Here is an 11,146-nt window from a genome sequence, read left to right as displayed (position 1 = left end):
ACTTGTATGAATAGGTTACTTGTAGGAATAAGATTGAGATGTTTCATGGAAGTAGGAAAAGAGTAATATCATATTTGTAAAACTGGAAATATATTTTGAATTATGGAAGGATAGACTAAATATATGTTGATAATGCTGCCTTATAAAATAAAAAATATAAAACCTGCACTATTAGTTATGACTTGTAGAAAGACTAATTAAGTGTATAATAACAATTTTTAAAAACCACCCCTCGGGGGTGAAATCTAATATTTCAGAAACGGTGTGCCACAAAAATATAAAACTTATACCGTTAAATAAGACTTGTAGAAAGATTAATTTACCGTATAATAACAATTTTTAAAAACCACCCCTTGGGGGTGAAATCTAATATTTCAGAAACGGAGCATCATAAAAATATAAAACTTATGCTGTTAGATAAGACTTGTAAAAAGACTAATTTACCGTATAATAACAATTTTTAAAAACCACCCCTTGAAGGTGAAATCTAATGTTGCAGAAACGGTGTACCACAGAAATATAAAACATGTACCGTCAGATAAGACTTATAAAAAGACTAATTTACTATACAGTAACAATTTTCAAAAATAAAAAAATATCCCTAAAAATAATATGCAAATATTTTCCCCCAAAAAATAATTTGTAGAAAGGGTATAAAATTTTACAAAAAGGTGTGAAGTCCCTCTAAAAAAAACCTTACAAAGGTAAAAAAAATACGTCAAGTACATAAAATATATTCTACCTTGTATGCATCTTTAATAAAAAAATTCCTTAAAAATAATTTTTTACAGTAATTTTCCCTAAAAATTATTTTCCTAAAAAACAAAACCTCAACAAATAATTTTCATAAAAAAATATTAAAAAATAAAATATCAAAACTAAATATGAAATACATTACATAATGTCTAATATTTTACATTTTATTGGAGATATATTTGTTTAGAATGTAAACAATCCGGGCACGCCAAGTTTTCATAACTTACTTCGATTTAAAGACTGTGCGATTTAAAACTTGCGTAAAACTTTTTTCTTAAATTATATACATTATATAAAAAGTGTTTTAAGAATTAAAAGAATCCTAATTCTCATTAAATATTTGTAAAATCAATTTTCTCTGAATAAATATAAAATGCGTTTTAATTTCTTAGGGAGAATTTATGTATAATATTTCTACTGTATAAAATTGATATTTTACGGCAAATATTAAATCAAATTTACAAATTGTTCTTAAGTACTTGGCTAATAATAATTATTGATTTCATATTTAGTTTTGATATTTTATTTTTTAATATTTTTTTATGAAAATTATTTGTTGAGGTTTTGTTTTTTAGGAAAATGATTTTTTGAGGGAAAATTACTGTAAAAAATTATTTTTAAGGAATTTTTTTATTAAAAATGCATACAAAGTAGAATATTTTTTATGTACTTGGCGTATTTCTTTTATCTTTGTAAGGTTTTTTTTTAGAGTACAATCATTTAGATTTTGTTTTGTTAGGATTACATATATACGCATATCTTTATTTATTGCAATTAATCTATTATCTACTTTCGTGTACGCAAATTTATTTACATAACTATACGTTGGTAACGATATTACATTCAAAATATCATACATTGGTTGCGCGACTATTGGAAATTTTAGTATTGTGTATATAGTTGTTTTGTCGCAGTACGAGCTTATTTTCAAATAATTTTCTATTATTAACCATTCGTCGTATTTTATTTCGAACGGAAAATACGATCCTCGTGGTAACTGTAAGACGGCTTCTTTCAAATGGGAAATTATTTCATTTATTGGTGTTAATAGCGGATGCATTATGCCTTTACGTATGTATGTAGGTATTCTAAAATGTCTTTCGCGTCTCTGATTAGATCTGTTATCATTGCTATAATTACAGTGAAATGTTCGTCTATTTCTTCTCGCGTCGTGTATTCTCTAATATAGTGATTTATTAATTTACCATTGTAATCTAATATGTTTTCTAATTTATTTAAATGATTATGGTAGTATTTAGAACTTTTATTTGATTCTTCGCGACGTGTTTTAGTGTTTGCTGATTATTTTGTAATAGTTGAATTTGTTAGTTTATTAGTTTTCTATCATTCGCGTCCATAAGTCTAAATAACGTCTTATGAGTTATTGAGCTACTAGTTATTGAGCTTACTAGTTATTGAGCCTACTCCATCTATCAGACCTCTGCGTCTGTCTGATTATGTTTTATACAGATTATTAATTTTATTATTTTAGCTAGTGTATTGGAATCATTGTTGATAATGTTTTTTAAATTTTCGCACGTTCTTTTAATGTTATTTTTGGATTTTATGTTTTTACACATTTCGTTCGTTTGTTGCACATATTTATTTATTTGCCAGGTTTTATCATTTAGTTCAGTTATGTCTAATTTGATAACTAATTTCAAGGTCTTCTTGATTTGATGTAGATATCCGATTTTCTCGTAGATTCCTGGGTTGTGCTTGAATTCTTCAATTTTAAACGGAAGACGGGTTTCGTCTTGCTTGGTGAGAACGGGGTTGATCCCTAGTGTTAGTGTTCTGTAATAATATATATTAAGTATTATATTATGCACTCTGCGAGTGTCAAAATATTTTTGACACTCGCAGTAGCAAGAAACGATAAAATATTTTTTTTTTTTTTTCGTTTCTTGCTACTTTTATCAGTGTGAGATTGGTTTTAATTTTCCTCGACTAGCTTTGCTATACTTTATATTCTTTTGCGAGCTTCAGTCTCTCGCTGTCTTTTGAACCCCAAAAACTTACCTTTTTAAAAAAAGGTAAAAAAATGGCGCCAAGTTCATGCACTAATTATATCCAATGGTCATATTGTCTACAAAAGTAGTGATATAAAAAAATTGCGCCAACTAAGAATAAATATTTGTACAAGATAAATAGAAGTACAAGGAAGAAATCTTGTACAAGTTAAATAGAAATATTTTAATTGAAAACATTGTTATACAAAATAGTTGTTTTAATTTTCAAAAATAATAATATTAAAAAATTAAAAATCTATTTAAAAATTGAAAACTGAAAATTAATATAAAACAAAAAAAGTAAAAAAAGTAAAAAAATTTCAATTAAAAAAACTTGGCGCTGCCAATTTTACTAATATATTGTTCAGCTTAAAAGTCTAAATTTCCAAATGTAAATCAATATAAATTAATTAAAGAAATTAGGTCATTAAATTTAAATGTTAGACTAATAATTGGAATATGTTCCAATCTTTTAGATTTCCATACTATATAAAGTTGATAAAATAGAAAAAACAAGCTTGAATAAATCTCATAGAAATTTCTAAAGTAAAAAGTATAATTTGTGAAAATAATATAAGAATTATAATAATTAAATTATTAATTGAAGATCCAGAAGATCTTAAGAGAGTTAATAATAAATGTCCAGCAATTATATTTGCTGTTAAATATATATTTAATTGGAATATATGCCAATTTTATTGGCAGCGCCGTTTTTTTAATTAAAATTTTTTTTACTTTTTTGTTTAATATGAATTTTCAGTTTTCAATTTTTAAATAAATTTTTAATTTTTTAATATTATTATTTTTGAAAATTAAAACAACTATTTTGTATAACAATGCTTTTAATTAAAATATTTCTATTTAACTTGTACAAGATTTCTTCCTTGTACTTCTATTTATCTTGTACAAATTTTTATTCTTAGTTGGCACAATTTTTTTATATCACTACTTTTGTAGACAATATGACAATTGGATACAATTAGTGCATGAACTTGGCGCCATTTTTTTACCTTTTTTTAAAAAGATAAGTTTTTGGGGATTATATCACTTTTTTTTTAAATCTAATTTGCTAAGAGATATTATATTAAAAAATATACATATATACATATATATATATATATATATATATATATATATATGTATAATTTTTATATATGATATATGTATACATATATGTATATGTATATATGTATATATATATATGTATATTTTTTTAAATATATAAGCAAGTTATATAAAAATATATATAGAATAAGTATATATAATATATATTTTATATACAGGGTGGGCCATTTTAATATATGCACCCAAATTTCTTTGTACCTAAGACAGATACGGAAAAATGATTCAGACAAAAGTTTTATGGTTTCGAGGGGGCCATAAGATGGTATCATTGGTTTGACCTTGAAGAGTTATTTGAAGGTCACATGAAGGTCACCTTTAATTTCTTAAATGGAACCTACTATTTGTCATTGCACATTCTTGTAGCTTATCTCGAGAGCTTTCCAAAACACTATAATTAAGTACTTTTTTGTTAAGTACTTTTTGAGTTATGAGGCTTGAAATAATTTCTTAATTTTACATAAACCGTAAAATATCTTGTAAAATATTCATTTTTCGATTATCTTACCTTAATAGTTTTATGTACAAAATAATGAGAGGAATCAATTGATGTAAAGAAAACACATAGTTGTTTTTAAGAAAAAATATGTAATTTGCAATTAACAATTCCATATTTTTTCTTAAAAACAACTATGTGTTTTCTTTACACCAATTGATTCCTCTCATTATTTTGTACATAAAAGTATTAAAGTAAGATAATCGAAAAATGAATATTTTACAAGATATTTTACGGTTTATGTAAAATTAAGAAATTATTTCAAGCCTCATAACTCAAAAAGTACTTAACAAAAAAGTACTTAATTATAGTGTTTTGGAAAGCTCTCAAGATAAGCTACAAGAATATGCAATGACAAATAGTAGGTTCCATTTAAGAAATTAAAGGTGACCTTCATGTGACCTTCAAATGACTCTTCAAGGTCAAACCAATGATACCATCTTATGGCCCCCTCGAAACCATAAAACTTTTGTCTGAATCATTTTTCCGTATCTGTCTTAGGTACAAAGAAATTTGGGTGCATAGATTAAAATGGCCCACCCTGTATATATATATATATATATATATATATATATATATATATATATTATATTATATATATTTATATGTGGCTTGTAAAATAGATATATTTATTTACCTTGCGCTCCAATTATCATACCTTACTGGCTCTTGCGAATTTTTAATTAATAATTTTATTATTTATTATTTAACTTGCACTTTATTATTTATCACTACTCAAAATGCGGTTAATGATACATGTCACTAATGACACATATGACACATGTCATTAATATCGCAAATATCGCAAAGCGTCATTAGCGCAATCTTCCGTCGAGAGTAGGAAATGTACGTTTTCTCTTTCTATGTGTTGTGTACATGTGCGTTGATGATGATGATGATAATGATGATGATGATAAAGACGTTTCTTAATTAAAAATTTTCATATTTTGACTTTGCGTTATGATATCTCCGTTTATAGATCACGCAGCACAAAAATAAAGATACTTTCTTTATACAATTCAAACCCGCTTTATCGATTAAGGCTAGTAAAAATTCAATCCGTTCAGCCGTTATTGAAATCCGATAATCTGAGTTACTCTCAACTGTCCGACTCGCGTATAGATACACGGAGTGCCACGCTAATGCTTCGCATGAACTTGGCGCGAGACACTACCGTGTCTCTTGATAAGTAACACTCGTTGTTTATAATTGTTAAGATGTCAAGTACGAGTTATCCCGCCTCGTCGAAGGAGTTATCCGACGATAGGGGTGAAGTTTTGTGTGGCCCGCCTCTGCCGCGCGACCGGTTTGAGCGGACGTGTCTGCACGTCTATTCGAACAGCCCGTTATTCTTGCGGGTGATGCTGAATGTTAACACGGGTGAGCGCGTTGTGCATGAGGTGGTGCCGAGGGATACCCTTCACTGGTTTTGGGACTTCCTGCAAATATTCCAAATGCAGGAGGCCCAGGAGTTTGTCGCCTTGCGGGGACGTCGTCGCTTTCAGCGACTATTGATGCTCGGCGGGGGCGGCTGTCGTCTGCCTGTGGTGCCTCTCCCTAGGCTGCGGGAGAGGATGCCTCCCATTGGTCGTGGTCGTGGTCGCTCACCTGGGTATGTACATTTTATTTTATATTTAATATTCTATAAATAGCTTTAATTTGTTCACGTGCATGCGTATCGCTTTTCTTCCTCTTTTTATAGTATAATTAACATCGAAGTTTTTCTCTAGAATTGTATACGGTCCTGTCCAGAATGATTCTAGTTTCTTTGATCTTCCACGTCGTAATGTTTCGTCATATACTAATACTTTGTCTCCTACTTTAAATTGTGTTTCCTTTGTGCTTTTGTCGTATTGTTTTTTAGCCTTAAATTTTTTTTCTTTTATGTGTTCTTTCGCGAGTTGGTTTGTCGCTCTTAATCTTTCTTTTAATTCCTGTGCGTAATCGTCGTAATTATACGTCGGTTTAGGCGGTTTTATCAATGCTGTCGGAATTTCGGCTTGATGTCCGTACATCAATTCGAAGGGTGTATATCCTGTAGCGGTATGCGGCGTTGTATTATATGTAAACATCGCGAACGGTATCCATTCATCCCAGTCCGTTTGATCTTCGTTTATGTAATGTCGTAGATACTCGGCTAATGTGCGATGCGATCATTCTAACGCGCTGTTGCTTTCCGGGTGATACGCTGTTGTTTGAATTTTGTTTATTTAATAGTTTACAAGTATTTTTAAATATTTCGCTCATAAAATTAGTTCCTTGATCCGTTAGAATTTTTTCCGGTATTCCGTGTTCAAGTATTATTTTTATAACAAATTCTTTACTAATTGTATTCGTTTCTTGATTCGGAATCGGTATTGCCTTGTTAAATTTAGTTAGATTATCTTGGAACGTTAATAAATATTTATTTCCATTAGTAGTAATCGTTAACGGTTCGACAATGTCTAACGCGCATTTTTCAAACGGTTTATTAGGCGTATCCGTAATTATTAACGGTACTTTATTTTTTCCCTATAATTTATTTTTTTTGACAAGATTCGCATCTTGCAATATATCGTTCGACGTCTTTTGTTAAGCTTTTCCAATTATGCTGAAGTCGGATTCTTCTTATTGTCCGTTCTATTCCTTGATGCCCTCCTATAGGTGCATCATGATATTCGGAGAGTATTTGCTTTTTCTCCTCTTCTGTATATGTTTTTGCTTGTTCGTTGCTTGCTTCGTCTTCTTGTTCTTCTTCTTCGTCTTCTTCTTCTTCTTCTATTATTAGGACTTCATGGTTATTTTCATTTGAGTCCCGGTATCGCGTTGCGACTTAATGCGTCGGCGTTCGCGTTTGCTCGTCCAGCCTTATGTATAATTTCATAGTCGTATTCTTCTAGTTTTAATCTCCATCGGATTAATCTTAATCCGGGGTCGTTTACGTTAAACAACCATACTAGAGGTTTGTGATCGGTCACAATTTTAAATTTTGTTCCATATACGTAGGGTCTAAAATGTTTTACGGCCCATACGATTGCTAATAATTCCTTTTCAGTGGTATTATAATTTTGCTCCGCCTTTGTTAATATTCTGCTGGCGTAAGCAATCGGTCGGTCGTTGCCTACCTTTCCTTGTGATAACACTGCTTCGATCGCATAGTCGGAGGCATCGGTGGTCACTATGAATTCTTGCGTGAAGTCAGGGTACTTTAACACTGGTGCAGTCATTAATTATTCCTTTAGTAGTTCAAATGCTGCTTGCTGTTCCGTTATCCATTCGAACTTCTCCGATTTTTTCGTTAATTTTGTTAACGGTTTGGCTATTTTTGAAAAGTTTTCAATAAATTTCCTGTAGTATCCTGCGAGTCCTATGAAGGATTGGATATCCTTTACCTTTTTCGGCGTTAAATTCTTTTATCGCAGTTAACTTTGACGGGTCTGGCGATATTCCGTTTTCTGAAATAATATGCCCTAAATAAATTACTTCTTTGCGTAGAAATTCGCATTTATCCGGCTGCAATTTTAAATTAGTTTTTCGCAGTCTTTGTAGTACTTCCTTTAGACGTTTATTATGATCTTCTAAGCTCGATCCATATATTACGATATCGTCGAGATAGACCAGGCATCTAAGTCCTTGTATTCCTGTTAAGATCGAATTCATCAGTCGTTGAAATGTTGCTGGCGCATTTTTCAATCCGAACGGTATTCGATTAAATTCGTAATGTCCGTAGGGAGTTGAAAAAGCTGTTTTATTTTTATCCCTCTCAGCCATTGGGATTTGGTGATATCCTGATGCTAAATCTAACGTGGTGAAATATTTCGCATTTCCCAGCTGATCTAGGATATCGGTTATATTAGGCAATGGAAATGAATCGTCTATTGTTAATTCATTTAGCTTCCGAAAATCTATTACTACTCGGAGCTCCGGTTTTCCAGTTGCGTCTGCTTTTTTCGGCACTACTAATAACGGTGCGTTCCATTGACTTGTGCTAGTTCGAATAATTTCGTCTTTTAACATTTCTTGAATTTGTTTATTTACCTCTGTCTTATGTTTCTCGGGTAAACGATACGGCTTCACGTTCACTGGCGCGGTGTCGGCACGCGTGTTTATCTCATGCTCTACCGTCGCGGTGCATGTCAGTGGTTCTCCTTCTAAATGGAATGTATCGCTGAATTCTTTGCAGATTTTTAAGTGTCTGCCCCTCTTCCTTATTTAAGTGTTGAGTTCGCAGTAGTTGTCAAATGCGCTGGACTCGCGGAGTGTTGGTTTTAATCTTCGTCCTTGATTTTATTGTATTTATTTCGGTTGTGCTAATTTTGTCTTCCATGTCCTCTAATGTGACGATGGGGGTTGCTAACTCGATGGTTTCATCAGTCGTATTTATTACGCTCACGGGACATGAAAAATTTTTTGGTTCTACTAGACAGCTTCCAATATAAACTCCTGGTGTGGTTTCTTCTGTTTGGACTATCCCTATCCGATTTCGATTAGTCGCAGCTTTTATTATTGTCTCGCTACGCGGATTTAAAATTATTTTATTGCAAGGATAGAGTTTTAATGTGCTGTCTTTTATTTTTATTTCGTTAGTTTCGTAATCGCATTTAGCTGTTTGTTTTTTAAGGAAGTCTAATCCTAGAACTCCTTCGTGTTCTATGGTATCGTCTCTTATTACGTAAAATGCATGTTTAATTTTGTGTTTATTAATTTTTATCGTAGCGTACATTTTGCCTAATGTATATATTTTATGTCCGCTTATTCCTATAAGTGCTATCTTCTTCTCGTATATTAATGTGTCGTCCTTTAAATGTTTTAATTTTATTAAGGAAATTGTTGATCCGGAATCGTACAACATGTTTATTTTTTCACCTTTTACTTCGCGGATTGGTAAAGTAACTTGTAGTAATTCGTCCTTCGATGGTGCATGCATATTTTTAACATGCGTTACGCGATACTCTAGGGCAGGTCGCGGTTGCTTCTTCGTTTCTTCCTGCTCCTCTATTACTTGCAGAGTCGGCACTCTTTTTCCGCTGTCGATGCGAAGTCTTTTGTTCACGCGTATTATCTTTATAATTGTTTTTATTAATTTGTTTATTATTTTTAATATTATTTTTTGGTCGTCCATTTAAATTCCAGCATTCGTCGCGGCTGTGTCCGGATTTTTTACAATATTTGCAAAATTTATTTACAGTATTTATTCGCGTAGATTTTTCCGGTTTTGGTAGTGTATATTTATTACTACTACGGCAATCGCGTCCGTAATGTCCAGATTTTCCACATTTATAACATTGTATGTTTGTATCTCGAGTTGGTTGCGTGTGTTAAATGTCGAATTTATTTTTATTAGAGAAGCCGGGTGCTCGTGTGACAGACGGTCCAATAAGCTTCTCTTCCGCGCTCGCGCCATTTATCGCTTCTTGGAGCGAAGTATATCGTTGTGATCGCACGAGAATTTTTAATTCATCGCGTAATCCGATTTGAAAGTTTATTAGAGCTTGTTTTTTAATTGTTTCTTGTATTATTGTCGCTTGTTTGAATGAAGGAGGTCGTTCTTCTCCTTCCACCATAGAATCATATAGTTTCATAGCTAGTGTATCGACACATTGCCCGAATGCATGTGCGGTTTCGCTCGATTTTTGTTTTAGCGAATTAAATTCTATTTGCAAATGAGTCGTGCTTTGTTTTGCTTGATAGCACGTTTCAAGGTGTTGTTTTAAATCTTCGAACGTTTGTATGTTTCGCGTCTCGAAGTCTTGCATGGCTTTACCTTTTAATTTAGTATATAAAATTGCTTGCATTAACGATTCTTCGTCTGCGGGATTAATATTTTGTACCGCGTATGTACATGCGTTTAAAAATTCTTGCAATTTTTGTCGCGATGATCCGTCAAATTCGGGAATTATTGATCGCGCTTCTTTTAATGGTAGATAGTGCGAGGCTGCGCTACGTCTGTTTCTAATATCGCGTTCGGTACGTCCGTACGTCACGTCGTGTGGGACATCGTTTATATTTGCTCGTGGCTCGTTAAAGTTTCCTTGATTGATATGTACGTTTCGCACTTGTTCACGTAAATCTCGTATTTCATCTTGCACTTCTCGAAAACTATGTACGCGAGTTCGGCTAATAATATATTATTAGTGCTTTCGAATGGGCGACCGGCGTCTTCATAATTCACGGCTGCGTTTTGTCCGGCCTGTTGCTCTCGCAAGCGTTCGATTTCTCTATCGACGGCTTCGTTATCCATATTTCTCGCGGGATTTGGCTCAAAGAGACTAATATCAACGGAAATTGGTGAATAATTTCTCCTGACAGTAACTCGACTAACGCTTTGTCGGTCCTGTTCTAAATTATCGTTATCGTCTTGTTCGCGCGCTTCGGAAGATTCGGAATTCGAATATTGGTTCTCTAAATTTCTTCGCACGCTATTTCGTATATCGCGAGTAGCTTCTTCCGCAACTTGGAGCGGTGTTACAAGACCTAATCTATTTGCCAATCGTGCTGGCATGCTAAAAAATCGCGAGCTATTAAATCGAACTCGGTTTAACGGTTCCGATATTTAAATTAAATTTCGACTTACAGTACGGTGAAATGTCGCATGGTCGCATGGTCGCTTATCGGTTCGCTCGACTGCTGACGCTGCTAGTAGATACGGGTCGTTGTCCGTCGGTGATGCGCTGTCCGTCGGCGATGCGTTGTCCGTCGGCGATGCGTTGCCTTGGCGAAGGTCGTGGATTGACGTTGATCCTTGGGCGCTGGTGCTCCTTTTCAGATACAGCTGCTTGAC

The sequence above is a fragment of the Camponotus vicinus genome, unplaced genomic scaffold (assembly GCF_025532165.1).
Source record: "Camponotus vicinus isolate PSW18456_S1 unplaced genomic scaffold, iyCamVici1.0 SCAF_7, whole genome shotgun sequence".
Taxonomy (NCBI): domain Eukaryota; kingdom Metazoa; phylum Arthropoda; class Insecta; order Hymenoptera; family Formicidae; genus Camponotus; species Camponotus vicinus.
This window is presented reverse-complemented; position numbering follows the sequence as displayed.